Below are 19,395 nucleotides of genomic sequence, written 5' to 3'. Positions count from 1 at the left end.
CTTTTGGAGGCATGAAGATAGAATAGGAGAAGGAATTTTTTGGTTTTCTTTTAATTTAGAAACTCCAGTGTAAAAGTTCTTGCCTTCTTATACAGAGCTTTATGAGATATACTCACCTGCGTGGTTGTGATTGGTTGGGTTAATCTGAGGCCCTACACTGGGGAAACCAGGCACCACGGAGGACAGGGAAGATGAGGGTAGATACCCTATTTACAGCAGATTGCCGTGGCCAGGGATTTAGTTTAGCTCAGTGTTTTCACCACCTGCCTTGTAAGCACAAGGACCCAGGTTCAATCCCTAGTACCAAGAATTAATAATAATAATAATAAATTAAATTAAATTAAATACAGCAGATTGCCATGGATAGCAGCATTCTGAAAGACAGGTTTCCCCTCTCTCAACCTTTTTCTTGTATTGACCCTCAAAATGCTAGCAGCCAGCTTAAAATCTTGCCTAATCACCATGTAGAAACCTGGAGGAATCCTTTCTTAGGAAACTGTCAAACCCACGAGAGAGACCTGCAGATGTGGCTATTTGGGCCATTCTCAGTAAACATGCTATATCCATTGTCAGTCCTCAACAGCCATACCTGCCAGTCAGCAAGGCTCAGTGTGCTGTTATGCACAAGAAACTCCAGCTGCCTCACTGACAAAGAGAATAAGTTACAGAAGACCACAGGGCTTCCCTGAGAAAGAAAAAGTCAAAAACCAACTAATGAAAAAGGAGACTCAAAGGAAACAAAAATGATGAAAGGAAAGAGATATTTTCAGAAGCACTTTAGCAAGATTTTAAACTGATATTAGAAGAAGTGATTATAAAATATAATCAGAATTGCTGGAGCCAGGTGTGATGGCGCATGCCTGTAATCCCAGCACTCAGGAGGCTGAGGCAGGAGGATTGCTGTGAGTTCAAGACCAGCCTGGGCTACCTAGTGAGTTCCAGGTCAGACTTACCTACATAGTGAGACTCTGTCTCAAAAAAAAAAAAGAATATAAAACAGAATTGCTGGGCACTGCAACCCCAGTACTTAGGAGGCTGTTACAGGAGGATCTCTGTGAGTTCAAGGCCAGCCTGGACTACACAGTGAGTTTAAGACTAGCCTATATTACATAACAAGACCTTGTCTCAAAAAAAAAAAATTATAGACAGACAAAAAGAGTTATGGCTTATGTCTAGATTGTGTCTAGATGTCTTCCCCAAAACTTCATGCAGTTATAGGTGGGGCTTTTTCAGAGGTGACTGGATCTAGATGTGTGATGCTGGGATTGATTCATGATGCAGTGTTAGGCTTAAAGGCACCAAGATTAAAGGTGTGAGTGTCACCCACTGATAAGTAATCTGGATAAGATAAAAGGGGCAGGAAGATGCTGTTAAGGCCCCTTGTTGCTTTCACTGTCTTCTGTGTGCAATGAACTGTTTTTCCTCTATGTTGCCTCTCTACTATGTGCAACCCTGCCTTCGAGCTACCCAATATGGACTGAAACCTCTTTAAACTGTGAGCCAAATGAACCAATGAACCTTTCCCCCTTGACGTTGTGTGTCAGGTATTTTGTCTCAGCAACAAGAGCAAAGTAACTAAGACAGATGTAAATGTAGATGTAAATACAGATATATATGGAATCAGAATTATAAAATATGAAAATATGATCTCAAATTTTTTGAATGAGAAGCATAGAAGATAAAATGAGAAAACTGAACAAGAGAAAATAGAAGATAGAAAAATGAGAAGACATCAGAAATGTCAGATGAATTAAAAGTCTCAGAAAATTTAAAATGGAAGTGAAAGAATTAATGAAATTTTTAATAAGAAAAGTTTTGAGAACTGAAAGATTTGAGTCTCCAAATTGTAATGGTGACCTAAATAATAAACTAAGACCCACACCATGCTGAGGGTGTGGTTCAGTCGTAGTGGAGCGCATGCTTAGCATGCAGGAAGCCCTGAGTTCCATCCCCAATACAGAAAATAAGGAAATAAGTAAAGACCCAGTCCAAGTCACATCATTATCAAAGTATGAAACAGTGTGGATAAAGATGAGTTCCTAATGCCCCTGTGGAGAAAAGAAAACCTTCATACAAAGAACCAAGAATTAGAATGTGATCATGGTAGTGACAAAGATTCAAGACAGTGGAATAATGCCTTCAAAATTCAAAGGGAAAATTGTTTCCAATTTATAATTTTATGCCAGCCATATATCAAATATGATATTAAAGACTATTTAAAACAGATCTACAGGGCTGGGGATTTAGCTCAGTTGCACCACACCTGCCTTGCAAGTGCAAGTGCAAGGTCCTGAATTTGATCCCCAGCACCAAAAAAAAAAACAAAAAACAAAAAAACCAGATCTACAAGGTCTCAAAAAACTTAACTTCCATGCACCTTTGTTTCAGAGAGCAGTACTATATTCCATCCTGACAAGGGAGTAACCAAAAAAAAAGACATGGACTCTAGGAACTAGGGGCTGGACAAATGCTGGAGACAGTGGGAAATCCCAGGGCAATGTGAAGGGGAGAATAATCAGGCAAGAGGAAAGGCATCTACTATCTAAGTCAGGTGCTGTTCTGATGAGGACCTGGGGCACCGAGATGAAGGAGGTGTTGCAGTCACACGACTGGCAAGTGGGGAATCGAGCATTCAAATCCAGGCAGCCCATGTACAGGGTCTGCATCCTTGAATAACACGCTATCCTGCTGTCGTCCTAGCACATCCTAGACTGATGGCTGTATGTCCAGGCTGCAGTGGACAAGAGGACAGAGATCTGTATAAGAAACATTTCCCAAGGGGGAAAAATATGGAATGGATAAATCACCTAATATGCTTGAGCATGTTGAGAATTAGAGATGAATTAATTATAGGTACATAGAAAACTTAATATTCATTTAACTATTATTAGAACAAAATTTAGCTGCTAAAAATACCCATTTTATTAGGTGCACAGTTCTAGGGATTGTGAATTAGGACAGGGCATAGTGGGCTGACTTGACTGTGCTCTGTGATGTCTGGGACATCACCTAACAAACCCCGCTGCTAGACATGGCAACAGTGCTGGGGACTAAATTATCTGGAGTCTCTTGCCTTGTTCACACGTGCCAGCGCCCTGAGTGTCTGGATCACCAGACTGCTGACCACCCAGAGGCTCGCACGTGACCTCTCCATTTAGCTGGGCACCCTCTCGTCACAGAGTGGCAGCCTCTGAATAGGGAGACTGCTCAGTAATGCGTACAGTGTTCCACCAAGCACAGCAGAGGCTTGCATCTTCCCTATGACTGCCACAGAGGTCATTGTCATTTTCCTGGTCTATCAAAACCCAGAGGCCCATGCAGAACAAAGGCAAGGAATCATACACTCACCTCTCTAAAGCAAGATCAAAGGTTTGGGGCCACCTTTTAAAGCAGCAACACTAAAATAAGTTGAAGATGCCTATTAAATACCGCATTTAATTAATTCGGTGTGAGAGACCGAAAGTGGACTTAGGGACTAAAATGTACAATAGACACTGGGAAATAGGAAGAAAATGTTCAAATGAGACAGGGAAAAAGGGAGGGGAGGGGGAAAGAAGGGACAAGAAAAAAAAGAGATAAAACAGCTACACTGAATTTAGGCAATAGAATGAAGTAATTATTAGCTATAGTGGAAAAATTAAAAATGTATAAGAGAGGAAATGTAATCACAGTATTCCTTATGGCATAAAGAATAATATTTATATAACAAAAATATAAATCCTGAATTTTTATAATGAATGTATTTTATTTATAAAGCAATGCAAATACCATTTGGAATTAGGAAACATTTCCAATTTTCATTCATAAAGTTATTAATCAAAACTATAAAAGCAGCCAGGCGTGGTGGCACACGCCTGTAATCCCAGCACTTGGGAGGCTGAGACAGGAGTATCGCTGTGAATTCGAGACCAGCCTGGGCTACATAGTGAGTTCCTGGTCAGTCTCAACTACATAGTGAGACCCTGTCTCAAAAAAACAAGACAAAAAAAATTATAAAAGCAGGTTTGTCAGCCAAAATTCAAGGGAAATGAAAACATTCAAGAGACATCTTGAAACGTTCCAAAGACGTATACACTGGGCTAGAAATCTAGTTAACCTGTGGTTGCCCAACTGGTTACATTCATTTTTGCATTTTCCCAGGAAGTGCTTCCTTCTCTTTGCCTTTCACATGTCAGGTCTTGGCTTTGCATCAGTAGTGTTTTTCCAGTCCATTGGCATGTGGGCTAGCCAAGTGATGGAGAACCTCTAGAGGTTTGTTATTTATCAGTGATAATAAACAGCCCGCTGCAACACCTGTGCCAGAGGTTTGCTACCACTGGTCCAGCCCTTACCATCTTGCTCAGGTGAGTGCCCCGTGAACAGTCGTTCTGGTAGCCTTCTCATGTTACACTGCTGTGTGTAATGACATGTATCTTTCTGTGCATCTGGACTGTCTTGCCAATTTGCTAACTTTTGTAGTGTCTTCGAACCACATGGACTAGCCAGCCATGGTGGCACATACCTGTAGTCCCAGCATTCAGGAGGCTCAGGCAAGAGGATTGCTGTGAGTTCAAGGCCAGCCTGACTACATAGCAAGACCCTGTCTCAAAAAAGAAAACCACCTAGGCTTTGTCATCCTTGCAGATAGGGAGGAGGCAAGCATTGGTTTTGTGTTTGTTTTTTCGCTGCCACTCTTTGTGGTGCAGGGAAGACATGATCTTCCTGCACATGTGAAGTGGCTTTTGCAATATTTGTGACAGTTTGAGGTCACAGAAGGATTGAACTTCATGGTGACCATCTGGTAACAGTTGCCCTCCTAAAAACTGAATATTGATTTACTTAAAAAATGTGATTGAATGGGAAGAAGGTATAAAAAAAAATGGTGATACAAGAGAGCTAAATATTTCTTCCATGCAGCAAAATGGACAATGTCTAATTTTAAAAATCAAAATAGAGCATCATTTGGTAAATGACAGAAAGAGTTAAAGATAGGACATGGGACAGAAGATCTGGAGTGTACTGCATTGTTTTCTTAGAAGTCTTGTACTACTTGATCTTTTAAATACTACCCTATTTTTATTTTTATTTAAATACTACCTGTTTTTATTTTTAAACTTTTCGTTTAAAGCCAGAAGTGATGGCACACATCTATAATCCCAGCACTTGGGAGGTTGAAGCAGGAGGATCACTACAAGTCTGAGGCTAGCCTGGGCTACATACTGAGTTCAAGGCAGCCTGAATTACATGGGCCCTGTCTCTCCTCCCCCCCGCAAAAAAAAAATGTAAGCCGCATGTGATAATCCATGCCTGTCTTCCCAACACTCTGGGAATCTGATGCAGGAGGATCAAAAATTCAAGCCCAGCCTAGGCACTTTAGAGACTCAGTGAGAACCCTATCTCACTATAAAAAAGAAAAATAAAAACGTGGTGGTGGGGTAGCGGCTGGGGACATAGCTCAATGAGAAGGCCCTGGGCTCGGGCCCTACTATTCTAAAAATTTATTAATTTAATTTTAAAAATTTAAATGTAATAAATATAATTCCATTTCTATGAATCACTCCTAAGAAAAATGGCAGATATGTAGTCAAAGACTTACATACTAAAATATGTACTAAGATATTAATTATGAAAGGAAGAAAATGAAATTGACTCATTTAAAAATATTAAAAAGGTTAAGTGAAGTATAATAAAATAAAAAATCATTCAGCTATTGAATGTTACATATACTACTGGGGTGTATTTGTGTGTTTTTGGACAGCTGCTCTGAAAATACATATACAGATGGCTTTAGTAACTGTAATTGGGTTGCATTAGAATACATTGCAGATTTACATTTTGGTTGAAAAGACCCAGCTGAATATGTTAAGTGAAAGCTAGTAGCTCTCCCTAGGAACTTCACATGTATTCACGCACATGTAGAAGTAACTTAGAAATGAATTGTAAAGAAAAGGTATATGTTTTAACTCTTAAGTTTCTTTGCAGACATATAGAGTTGCAAAATGTAGATAACTGGAACAGTCCAGGATTTCCTAAGCGGCTGGTGAAATATACCAAATCATTCTCTCTGATTGGATTTTAGATTTAAAGGGATATCTATTGTAAAAGCCTGTATCATGCAAGGGCAGTAACTCGAGTATATCAGAGCCTTGATGTAGAGGTCAGTAATCCCTGAGATGATGTTGTGGGCAAAGGCCATCCACCCTCCTCCAGCCTGGACCTGCTGCAGCCAGTTCTACATCCTCATCCTTCAGGAAGCACTGGGGGTTTTACTGCTTGCCCTGATGCCCTGCTGGGCGGCTTTGATTTGCTCTATGACTTCAGGACCTCCTTGCTATAACTACCTGTCTGAGTCAGCAGGGAACATTGATAAAGAGAAGGGAAATCATCCACAGCAAGTAAGTTTGTTTCTGTTAAGTAGGAGACAGCAGTCGTAACCTTCAGAGTAAAGACTCTTTACTGGAATTTATTGTAATCTTCTAAATTTAATCTAAACATGTTTATGCAAAGCTCTATAAAGTAATGGTCTTCTTTGGAGTCAGAAATAGGGAACACAATTTGGGTAATATTTGAAAGGGATATTCCTTTTTGATGCTCAAGGAGGTTGTTTGTTAATCCTGAAATTACTACCCATTCTCTTTCTGATTGTTTCATGTATATTTGTGATCCTCTCCTCCTCCCATTTTGGATTTGATTGTAAATTCACTGGGAATAATAGCAAATTCACCTTTGAATTGCCCATAGTACACAGCAAGGGGAATTACTTGGAGTAGTCATCCCATTAATATTTGTCCAAAAGTGTGCAGAGAGGTCTTCAGGGTGAGGCAATTTGATGCCAACTCCATTTTGTCAACTAGAAAAAGTCAAGGTAGCTGAAGTGGCCATGGAGAATCAGGTGTTGGAAGACCTGGATTCTAGTTTGGGCTCTACCGGTACCTGGTCACATTCTCTCGTATCCCAGTTATTTTCTGTAAAATGATGGCATTGAACTAGGTTTGTTTCAGATCTTAAATAAATCTAAGAAATAAGTCTTAGGCAAGAGATGTACTATAAGAAAAATATTATCTCTATTAGAAACTTTGACAAGTTTTGACACTGAGAAAATCTTGCGCCTTATGATGGAAGTCACTTATGATTTCTTATTACCTCATGTAATTACCTTTCTGCTCTATCCAGACAAGTTAATGTCTCATCTGCTCTCTTGATTTCCTGCTTGGAAGGAGAATTATTGACTAGACAAAGAAGCATGGAGATTACATATTATGGCTTGTGTCTAGGTGTCCCCCCCAGAAGCCTCATGGAGTCAGAGGTGGCACTTTTTCAGAGATGGCTAGATCTAGGTTATGTGACACTGGCAGTGCTAGACCCAGGGGCTCTAGGATTAAAGGCATGAGTGCTACCCATCCTAAGTAGCCTGGATAAGATATAAAGGATAGAAAGACACTGTTAAGGGCCCCTTGTTGCTTTTGCTTTGCTACTTTCTGCCTTGCCATGAACTGTTTCTCTGCAAAGCCCCTCTGCCATGTGCCACCCTGCCTTGGAGCCTGCTGATCGTGGACTGAAACCTGTATGAACTGTGAGCTGAATAAACTTTTCCTCCCTTAACTTTGGGTGTCCGGCATTTTGTCTCAACAGTGAGAGAAAAGTAACTAAGAAATCACATTTGCTTAGTACCCCTTCAACATCATTGTAAAGCTCAGAGGAAAACACCTTGGATTTTTCATATTGGTCCCTGCTGCCTCTTCTCTGACCCCCGCCCCCAAGACCATAAAATTCATTAACCCTCTTTGCTCGCAAACATAGGCCATGGGCCCACATGCCCCCTTTCACAAAAGACAGTTAAGAACACAAGGCTAGAATCCAAAACAGCTGAAAAATATTTGTTGAGCATTGTCTCTATACTAAATTCAACAAATACTTCCCTGCTTTAATTTTAAATTTACATTTGCAGCAGCTGAAAAATAATGATCAGATAAAACAGTTAGTGAATGGGTGATTCGCCCTAGGGAGGTGAAGTCATTACTCAGTTTTCGTTTTGATTTCTAATAAAAGAACATAGAATCCTTCAGAGAACCACAGAGCTCTGACTCTCAGGGAGTCCAGGGGCTGTTGCAGGTCAGCAAGCTTTATTTTTAATGATCATTTTAGTTTTCTGCTGTCATTATAAGTCACCTGAAGAAATAAGAATTATGATTATATTTTCTTGGCTATTCCTAGAAGTAGTGAAATGTCAATTTGGCTTGTGACATTCTGACACTGTCATAACCAGCCGTAAAATACCATAAGTATATACCACCTATTACCATTGCTAAACTGTAACTCATTTGTCCCTAGATAGCCTGCTCCTACTTCTTATTCAAAAAGTAAAACAAAGACTGCTCACTAGACAGGGTTGGTGGACATAAAAATAACATATGCAGATGCTTAAACAAAAGAGAAAATGTGCAGAGAATCCTCATTAATACCATATGCAATAGTCTTCTATGTACTGTATTTAAGATATTTTGAGTCATTTCAATGAGGACAATGTTATCCTCTTCTACCATAAAAGATGTATATTTTGGGCATTTGAAAGAGCAGTATGTGACCACAGACTATGAAATAACTTTATATATCTAAAATAAAGTAAGATTTTTCTGTTGCACTTAAAGAAACAAAGTACATGACCACAAATGATCTAGCAACAGCTGGGGGTGTGGCTTAGTGGTATAGCAGTTGCCTACCCTGAACAAAGCCCTGAGTTTGATCCCTGGAATCACAAAATTAAAGAAGATATAGCAATAAATTGCCTGAAGGCTATCTGTGATCTCATGAAGGAAAAGGAGAAATATACAACTATAAGGGGTGACTGAAATACACAGTGATGTTTAAATTAAAAAACACTTGTTGTAGGAGCCAGGCATGGTGGTATACCTCAGTAATTCCAGCACTCAGGAGGCTGAGCCAAGAGGATCACCTTGAGTCTGAGGGCAGCTTGGGCTACATAGTGAGCTCATAGACCCTATGTAAAAAAAAAAAAAAAAAAAAAAAAAAAAAATTTTTTTTTTTTTTTGGCAGTAAAAGGCACATTAACACTTTGACATCGATTCCCCTCAAAATATTCCCTTTAGCTTCGAACACACTTATCCATCATTTCCAGATGGTGTTCTGGAAGTCTTTTCCTGTCTGAGGTGTGATTAAAAAAAAAAATACAGTGATTGCTCTTAAAAAGGAAAAGTAGGCTCTTAAAAGTCTTAATGTGTCCTTATCCACCTTATTCACCAGATGTGGACCTCTGGCTCTTCCCCTAAGTCAAAATGACCATGAAAGGTAAATGTTTTGAATGGATTCAGAACACTGAGGCACCATAACAAAACAACTGAAGATATTTATGAAAAAGGGCTTTAAGAATGCTTCAAAAAGTGGTGGAATGATGGGTAAATGGTCAAAGAAAGAGGGAGTATTATGAAGGAAATTAATGGCAATGTCTCTTTTACTGTAATAAATTTTTTTTTAATTTAAGATTTCACCCCACATCTGCCTCACAAGTGCAAGGTCCTGAGTTTGAGTCCTGGTACCATAAAAACAAAAAGAAAAACAATTCACCATATTTTTATACCCTATATGAGGAACCCTGCAATTAATGACATTTAGGGAGCTCAGTGGCAAGAAAATTTGTGTCCAGTTGGGAAAATCAAGAATGGGTTTGTGAAGTACATGGCAGAGATGGAAATGGGGGGCTTTCTAGGCAAAGAAAGCCGTGAAAAGGTGATGTATGACTTGTATCTAGATGTCCCTTATGCGGTCATAGGTGGGGCTTCTCGGTGGTGGCTGGATCTACTTTTTATTTTTTTGTACCAGGAATGGAACTCGGGCCCTTGCCCTTGCAAGGCCGGTGGTGGAACCACTGAGCTAAATCTCCAGCCAGCTGGATGTAGAGTGTGAGATGTTGAGGTTAAAGACGTGATGCTAGGATTAAGGGTATGATGCTGGGATTGGTTCACAGTGCAGGGTTAGGATTAAGGGTACCCCACTCTGGGCATGAGTGCTACCTGCCCCAGGGTAGCCTGGATAGAATATAAGGAACAGGAAGAGGGCTACTTGTCCCTTGCTTCCTTGCTACTTTGCTGCCTTCCTGCTTTCTGCCTACCATGAACTGTTCTCCTCTGTGATGCCCCTTGCTATGCCACCCTGCCTTGGAGCCAGCTTACTATAAACTGAAACCTCTGCAAACTGTCAGCTACAGTAACCCTCCTTTAACTGTTGGTATCAGGGTCTCAGCAACAAGAAAAAGACAGGTGACATAGTTGTGTAATAAGCATGTGCATTCAAAGAAAAACGTATTACAATTTGGATGGAATTTTAAACAGATAGGGCTGTGTGTAAGGAACAGATGAGGAATCACTATGAAGTAATAGGTAATGACTCTATTTTAAGGACTTTGGTTCACAAGACCCAGTATGGAACTTCCAGTAGACTTCCAACCTCTCAAGAGAAATATAAATGTTCCCAGCTCTAGAAAGTAATGCACCTCACTCTCTTGAGAGTTTGCACTCTATTTCTTTGAGTGTTTACTTTTAAAATTCTGCTTAATATCCCTTTATGCCTCTTAAGAAGAAAGGAACATATGCAGCAGAGAGCTGGCACACCTGAATCTCAGAAAGTTGAGGCAGGAGGATTATAAATTGGAGGACTGGGAATATAGCTCAGTCGTAGAGCCTTGCCTAACATGTGTGAGGCCCTGAGTTCAATCCCCTTTACCACACACACACACACACACACACACACACACACACACTCAGAAACACACAAAACAGAAACAGCAACAGCAATATTCACAATAACCAAAAGGTAGAAATAGCCTAATTTTAGCTGATGAATGGTTAAACAAAATGTTGTGTATCCCTTGAGTCAAAAGTTATGCAGCCATAAAAGAGAATAACATTTGATAGATATGTACTGCAACATGCATGAACCTTAAAGACATGCTAAATGAAAAAGACCCAAAAATCAAGAAATTATGTGACTGTCTTTATATTAAATATCCAGAATAGACAAACCCATAGAGAGACAAAGCAGATTGTTGGTTCCCGGGGGCTGAAATGGGGAGGGGTTGATTAATAGGTACAGATTCTGTTTTGAGGTGATAAAAATAAACTCGATAGTGGTAGTGGTTACACATTTTGAGTGTACTAAATGCCATCGGATTGTACCCTTTAAAATGGTTAAGATGATAAATTTTATGTGAATTTTCCCAAATTTTTAAAGATTGAGATGTTTGCAAATGAAAAATGCACTCAATTCAGAAGTCATGAAGCACACATTGAAGTTTCTAAGCCAGGTAGTGTCAGGCTGGTCTGTTTGAGGGAGCTCAGTCTGGCTACGTTACATAGGATGAAAGGAACAGTGAGATGACTAGGAGATTGGCTGAGAAGTTTGGGGACCAGTTCATAAGTGAAGGAGAGAAGTCTCAAGTGGGGTTGGCAGTGAGAACAGCCAGGTAAGGAGATTGGGTCTAAAACTCATTTTGGAGAGAAAATGTGTAGTATCTGAAAACTGATAGTAAAGAAGCTGGCAAGCATGGGTTAAAGAGGGGCAGTCAGAGTCCAAAATCAGGATTTTGAACTTGTGTAGTCGGAGGAATTTTTCAAATAAGAATAACAAAGTTAAATGGAAAATTTAACTTCAGTTTCAGCATGGGAGCTTGAAGTGCCCCACCTATGGCCTTGGGATGGCCATGCCTTGGGACCGTGCCACTGGAGGTCGCTGTTCAGTTCTGTCACGCTGATCTTGCTCATGGCCTGAGACCTGTATAAATTTTTTGCTCGTTCAAAATTGTGGGGTTTTTTTCCCCCCAGTACTACGGACCAAATCCAAAGCCTTCTGCACTGAGCTGTATTCACAGTCCTTTTACTTTTTGAGGCAGGGTCTTACTAAGTTGCCCAGGCTGGGCTCAAACTTGGGATCCCCCTGTCAGCCTCCTAAAGTACTATAGTAGGACAACAGGCCTGTGCCCCTGTGCCAGGCTCAAAATGTGCAGTTTTAAAGCTGGGTGTAGTGGTGCGCGCCTATAATCCCAGCGTTTGGGAGGCTGAGGCAGGAGGATCACTGTGAGTTCGAGACCAGCCTGGGCGACATGGTGAGTTCCAGGTCAGTCTCAACTACATAGTAAGACCCTGTCTCAAAAAACCAAAAAAATAAAATAAAGACACTATTTTTGGGGGTCTGGGGATTTAGTGCAGTGGTTCTGCCACTAACCTCGCAAAGCGCAAGGACCCATGTTCAATCCCCGGTACCAAAAAAAATAGAAAAGAAGTTATTTCTTTAAAAGGCTGAAGATATAGCTCAGTGCAAAAGCCCTGGGTTCAATCTCTATTAAAAATAAAAGACCCAACAAATTACTTTCTAAATATGTAGGAAAGCTGTGAGCAGACAATTTCATTAGTAATGGATCAGACTAATATTGGGTGATTTTTGCTGCAATTGAGAATTATACAGCATCATCTATGTTGTTGTCTTGTCAAATGTTTAACATGAATCTCATCATGGAAAATTATCAGGCAAACCCAAGATACTGGCCATTATGAGCTTATAAAATATCTATATTATGAAAGAGAAGAAACTGTGGCATTGAGGCTGTTGTAAAATAGAAGGGGTTAAAGAGATAATATCCAAAAGCAGTGCATGGTTTTGTTTTGTTTTCTTTTGTTTTTAAGAATAGGAAAATTTTATTGAGGGAAAGAAAGCTTCTATCTAAGAGAGACAGAAGGGGAACCAGAAAGTGGGTTGCCTGCTTACCCTAATTTTCAAAGATGTTTTATATAGCAAAGCCATGTGGGGAGGTACAAAGTGGGACAAAACTGTAAGACCCAATGGAAAATTACAAGGTGGGCATGAAGTGGGGCAAAACCAGGACCAACCAATAAGATTAAAGTACTGTCACCCAGGTAATATTGATTAAATGAGGGTCAAATGGGTAGCAAGTCACGCAGCAAGCATACAAGGATTTTCAGTAAGGGTGGGGGTCAGGGATATTTCCTGGAAAGGCTGGGTTAAGACCTTAGCCCCACACCCAGATGATTGATACCTATTTAGAATATCAATCCCGGCTATTTATCCCCAGGGGAAGCACAAAGTTGTAGTAGTTTCTCTCCTTTTACAGTTCTGGCCTTCAGTGAATGTCTTGATTGTCTTCCATGTTGGCTCCTTGCTGTGTTGGCTCCTTGAGGGATGGCTTTTAATTTAATCTTAGATTGAGATCAAAACAATTCTAAAGACATTACTGGTTAAACTTGTAAATTTTGAATATGAAGTGTATTTTAGATGCTATAATAAATGACAAGCTTCTTGGGTGTGAGAATGGATTTGTTATTATGGAGAAGAGTATCTTGTTCTTAGACAATGCTGACATATTTAGGGATGATCATCATGATGTCTGCAACTTACAGATAGCAAATGGACATCTAGAGAAAGATCAGGCCTGCAAAGGTGGTAAAAATACTAGCAACCGGGAAACCCAGGTGGAGAGCAAATGGATGTTGATTATATTCTTTTAACTAGAAGAAGAGAAGTGGTTTTCTTAAAGAGACTCTTTTAAAATGACATCACAAAATATAGCAGGTAACATTTGGGAAGAAATAACCTGGTAAATAGAGATGATCAGTCTCTCACAATTCTTAGACTCCCTGATGTAGAATATTGGTTTTCTGCATTGAGGGAAAGGTGTCGCCATATCCAGCTTTCAAATCCAGATAACAGTAGTTGGAAATTGGAAACAGTTCGTTTATGTCATCCAATCCTTCTTTGTTACCTGACTTATAAAAAAGCATTTGTTTCTTAAAGTAAAAGACCACATTGTACACCCATTACTTACCCACAGGGAATCTATCTGCCTGTGGTCTGTAGAGACTGGTGTATAAACCTTTGGAATTAATGCCTTTGTGCATCCTCTCAATCAGAGGGCTGGCCTTTCTACTTTCGTGTGGAATATTGTTTTACAGTGCTCTGCGCAGCTGTCGGAGGGGCCTCCAGTGTCATGAGCACTACTGGCACGCTCGCTTGTCTATTCTCACATTTTTTAAAGATAAAACAAGGTTCAAGCCACACATTCTCTGTGAACTCCTAAAGACTGGGAAAAATTACTTTGTTTTCTCATGACCTGGATTGACAAGGAGCACACCCACAGGAGGCAAAGAGATGAACTGAATCGCTTTAAAGACCCTCATAATGAAGCCCTCAGGGAATTGCTGTGCCTGGTAGAATTTACAGTAGCTTCCTTCTCTAGGCAAACAGGGTAGCAGGATTGAGGTTCAGGACTGCGGCTGTTGGAATATGGTCTACATTTATTTTGTATCAGCCTATTTTGGGCCCCACTGAGAAAGCTATTTTAATAATATCTTGCTCTGCTAGAAATATACATGATAAGTGGCAGATGTCTGTAAAAGGGGGAAAAGTTACGGAGCTCTGTTCTCCTTGAGACTTAAGGAATTTATATAGTTGTTCTCTTTTAGCCTTTGAAAGCAGCACTGTTGCACATAGATGCATAAATTGGAAAGGGCATTACACATACACCAAACCAGTGATCCTCAAACAAGTCAGAATTTCACTGATAGGATATGAAGGACCTGCTTTTTTTTTTTTTTTTTTTTTTTTTTTTTTTTTTGTACTGGGGATCGAACTTGGGTCCTTGCGCTTGCAAGGCAGGTGGCAGAACCATTGAGCTAAATCCCCAATCCAGGACCTGCATTTTTCGAAGCTACCTATGTGTGATTCTGAGGACCCCTGTACAACATTAGAGAGAATCCAACATTTAAGACCTTCTGGTCTGGCCCAGTACCCTTACTTTGCAAACAAGGAAAGGCAGGTCCATATAAAAATGTTTTAATCCAGTAAGGTCCAGAAACCCTGTGTTTTGGCTCCCAACACGTCCATCTTCCCAAGAAGTCACAGTATCCCTGAGAGTACCAGAATTCAGATCTTTGGCCAGTTGTTTTCCTCAGAAGACAGGCCTTAATACCTGACACTTTGAGATGTACGTCTTGTCTGCCTGGAAGCTTCCTAACTTCATTCTATGTTCTTTTCACTGCTTCAACATGGTGCTTTCAAGGTAGAGGCACTTAATTGTACTAAAGCTACTTCCTGTTTTGTCCTTGAGTTTTTATGACATCTTTAGATATTGTCTGTAGTTGGAAGCTTGGATTCCCTTCCATCATCTACTCATAAATACAAATAGGTGAGAAAAGTGAAAACAGGCGTTGTTCAATGTGGGAAATCTTATTTATGTGGCATCAACAGCCAAGGGCTGTGTATTAGCTCTATGCTAGCGCTGAACCAAAATATCCAGCTTTCGTACAACTCAGGAGAGTAAAATGAATTTTGTTTCATGAGTTTCCTGTATATATCTGTCCATTTATTCTTTCAGAGGCTGATCTAGACATAGAATACAGTGTGAATAAGAAAAAAATTCCCCTGCTGTCAGGGAGCTTCAGTTCTAAAGTAGGATTTATATGAAGCCTCTCTGAAATAATAGTCTCAGCCCGCTACATTGTAAGCTCCCTGAGGACAGAGATTGGTCTGCTCTGTTTGTGACTGTGTCTCTAGTGCCTAAGAAGCACCTGACATAATTATAATAGGTGCTCAGTGAATATTTGTTAAATGAGAAAACCACCATAAGGTATCATAGAAACTATCACCCCTCTCAAATTAAATGTTTAAAAATAATAATAATAGATAGTATTGGCCTGGGGGGGTAGCTCAGTGGTAGAGCCACTTGTATACATAAGGCCCTGAGTTTGATCCCCAGCCCTAAAAAAAAACAGTAGTGTTTAATGAGAAATATTACTTAGGTAGAGAACTAAAATATTTGCATTTATTTCTGACTTGTTATATTTTTGTAAGCTTTAAGCTTTCTATGGAAAATATTTATGTGTAACAATGTCTACTCCCAAGAGTGTATATGGTACATGAGGATATTATACCCATCTATCACTTCAAACTGTACACATATAAATATTTAAATGTCTACCATGTTTGTTTTCTAAAATAATTATACTTTTGCATACAAGCTGAAGCAATCAAGCAAGGTTGAAATGGTTTCGCAGTACTAGAATGTTGTGATAAAAAGGACATTCGGGGGCTGGGGATTTAGCTTAGTGTGCTGCCGCCTGCCTCACAACTGCATGGTCCCGAGTTCGATCCCTGGTACCAAAAAAAAGGACATTTGGGCAAGCTACGTATTAGTAGTTGTAGTCTGTGTAGGTAATGACCATGTTAACCAGTCATACTGTCATTCTGTGTAGGCTTCTACTGTTTCAAGTTTTCAAAACATTTCAGAGCCAAAGCAGTGCAGGTATAGACTTTACACGTATTTCTCTGCCAGCATCCATGGTACATTTCTATCGGAATACTGTAAGGGCCAAGCTAAGAATACAAAAATGAGAATTTGGGGTTTGAAAATAGCTTGTGGTCCCCAAATTTAAAGACCCAATCCCAAAATGGGGATCTGAAATGAACAGACACTTCTCAGATAAAGAATTAGAAATGCCAAATAAATATATGAAACAATGTTCAACATCACTGGTCATCTGAGTGATACAATTCAAAACAACAGAGATTCTATCTCACTCCAGAGAGAATGGCTGCTATCAAGAAATCAACCAATAACAAGTGTTGGCAGGGCTGTGGGGGAAAAGGAACCCTTCTCCAATGTGTCATTGGGAGTATAGACTGGTGAAACCACTGTGGGAATCAGTGTGGAGTTTCCTCAAAAAATTAAAACTAGAAAGGCTGAGGATTTAGTTCAGTGGCACCACACCTGCCTTACAAGCACAAGGTCCTGAGTTTGATCCCTGCTATCTCAAAAAAAAAAAAAAAAAAAAAAACTAAGACTAGAGGTCCCATTTGACCCAGCTGTTTCCCTTCTTGGTATCTTCTTGAAAGAATTAGAAGCATCATACCACAGTAATACATGCACACCCATGTTTGTAGTAACTAAACCTTGGAAATAGCCCAAGTGCCTGTCAGTCAATGAGTGAATAAAGAATAGGTGGGGGGGGGGTTCTGCAGTGGAGGAGTACTATGCCATAAAGAAGGATGAGCTTCAGAAGTTTATAGGTAAATAGATGCATTTTAAGACCATACTCTTAAGTGAAATAAATCAGTCACAAATGTTTAAATAGCATGTTGTATCTCTGGTGTAAGAAACCAAAAGTGGAAATAAGGACTAAAATGTATAATAAAATATTGGGAAATGGAAAGAAAATGTTCAAATGAGAGAGGGAACAAGGGAGGAGGGAGGGAGAAAGGAAGAAAGGAACAAGAAAAAAAGTGAAAATAGAAGGAAAAAATTGAAACAAAGCTTTTGTACATAGGGAAGGGAGGGGGCATAAAAGGGGGAGAATGGAATAAAATAACATTTATTTAAAAAAATAGCTTGTGGTTAGGCATAAGTACACACGAGTGCTGGAATTTTCTCAGATAGTCTATAAACAAAATATGTTTCAGGATTATCGGCAACTTAGTAAGACCCTTTCTCAAAAAAATTAAATTTAATTTAATTTAATTTAAAAAATGGGAAGTGTAGTTCAGTGTAAAGACCAGTAGCACGGGGTGGGGATAGGAGGTGGATGTGATGGGGAAAATGGTATTACAAAAAATTGTGACATCTTAATCCTATTCTAGATGGCTTTATCTGTGAGCAGCATTATATTCATTCATCTGACCTGAAGAAACTGCTACTACAGGTTCTTAGACAAACAGAAGTGCCTCAATCCCTCCAAAAGGAAAAGCCCTCCCTAAGTTATTATAAATTATATAGTTTCTCCACAGTTTACCTTGCAATCCTAAGATGCAAAAATTCTTCAACTTGCCAGCTTTCAACAAATGCTATTTGCAACACTTTTAACACTGCCTATGTATTAAACACTGAAGGATGTCTGAGAACAGACATCAAAATTGGTCGTGAGGAAATGGCAAGTGTGTTTTGGGGATGAGCCGCACTGTGGCTGGACCAATTCTGTAGGTCTTAGTTTGTGCATCATTTGAGCATGTGGTCACCAGCACGAGACGAGGGAACGGACAGACAGCAGGAAAAATGAGAAGCTCACAGCCTCAGCCTTAACGCCACGTGTCTTCTAATCCAGAATGAATCTAAGACCCAGCTGAGAGTTGGGAGAACTTCAAGGCCAATTCTGTTATGAAAGTGCTACTGCTGAAATGTTGTAGCCAGGCATGATATTCATGCCTATAATCCCAGCACTCTGGAAGCTGAGGCAGGAGGATTACCTTGAGTTCAAGGCCAGCCTGAATGACATAGTGAGGTCTTGTCTCAAAAGCAAAGAAATGTGGTTGTAAGCCACCCATGGGTTATTCATAGGATCACAGCCAGTGTGTGGTGTTGGCACAGTGTCAAAGTAAGTGGGTCATAAGCGAATCCCAGTCCAGCAGGAGCTACTGTGGGGAGAAAGGATTTTCAGTGTAGACAAAACTATTTTATTTTGAAAGAAGATATCTAAAAATATCTGACCAAAGAGAAGAATAGCCTGGTTTTTAAATTTCTGCAAGAATAGATTCATATTCCTGTTTGTGACAGGGAACCATTACACAAGCTGTCTCTGGGGAGCCTGTTCATATTCCTGTTTATACAATGTATCTCAGTACTAAGTTCATGCTCTTACTTAGTTCACTAGAAATCCCAGGTCCAAAAAAACAAAGAAGAGCAGACTATCGAGCCTGAATTCTTTTTTTATAGTATATTGGTTGCAAACATTTTGCTTCATTGGAAACAAGCTAGGTGCAATCCCTAGCACTGCAAAAAAAGACAAAAGATTGAAGTCATAATTTTAGAGTGGTTTGTGGTGGTACCAATAACTATGTCTGAAATTGGTCTATTCCAAATTTTTTAGTATGAAAAAAGAAGAATTATGCAAGCATCTTTGGAAAAATGTTTTAAAGATTATAAAGAAGAAAGAACTGTCAGAACCAGTGTTATAAACATTTCCTTTTCTCTCATGGAGGTCGTGTGCCCACATCAATTATTTGGATAGTGTCATGTTAGATTCAGGAAAAATATGGTCTCAAGACCTGACCTGTTGTACAGTGCTCTGGTTCTGTGCAGAGGTAAGAATTGAAGTAATCTGAGAAAGGACTGAATGTTAGATTGTATGGCATTATTGTTAGTATCTTAACTTGATGGTCAAGTGGCTATGTATGAGATGTCCTATGTGTACAAGGTGTGTGCTGGGGGAGAATCATGACTCCCCTTGTCAGTTCTTTCAGTGTTTCTTTTTATTTGAAAAAGAGCCTGCTGGGCGTGGTGGCACACACCTGTAATCCCAGCACTCAGGAGGCTGAGGCAGGGGGATCACTGTGAGTTCGAGACCAACCTAGGCTACATAGTGAGTTCCAGGTCAGTCTCAACTACATAGGAGACCTTGTCTCAGA

At 39.8% G+C, this 19,395-nt stretch overlaps 1 protein-coding gene across 2 annotated transcripts in view; it reads left to right on the top strand.

The window, feature by feature from the left end:
• Pdss2 (decaprenyl diphosphate synthase subunit 2) overlaps positions 1-19,395 on the top strand; it is a 273,893-nt gene that overhangs the window by 226,119 nt on the left and 28,379 nt on the right. The window lies entirely within an intron of this gene.

Source organism: Fukomys damarensis, unplaced genomic scaffold, assembly GCF_012274545.1.
Source record: "Fukomys damarensis isolate Sample0158 unplaced genomic scaffold, DMR_v1.0_HiC HiC_scaffold_14, whole genome shotgun sequence".
NCBI classification, from domain to species: Eukaryota; Metazoa; Chordata; class Mammalia; order Rodentia; family Bathyergidae; genus Fukomys; species Fukomys damarensis.
This window is presented reverse-complemented; position numbering and strand designations above follow the sequence as displayed.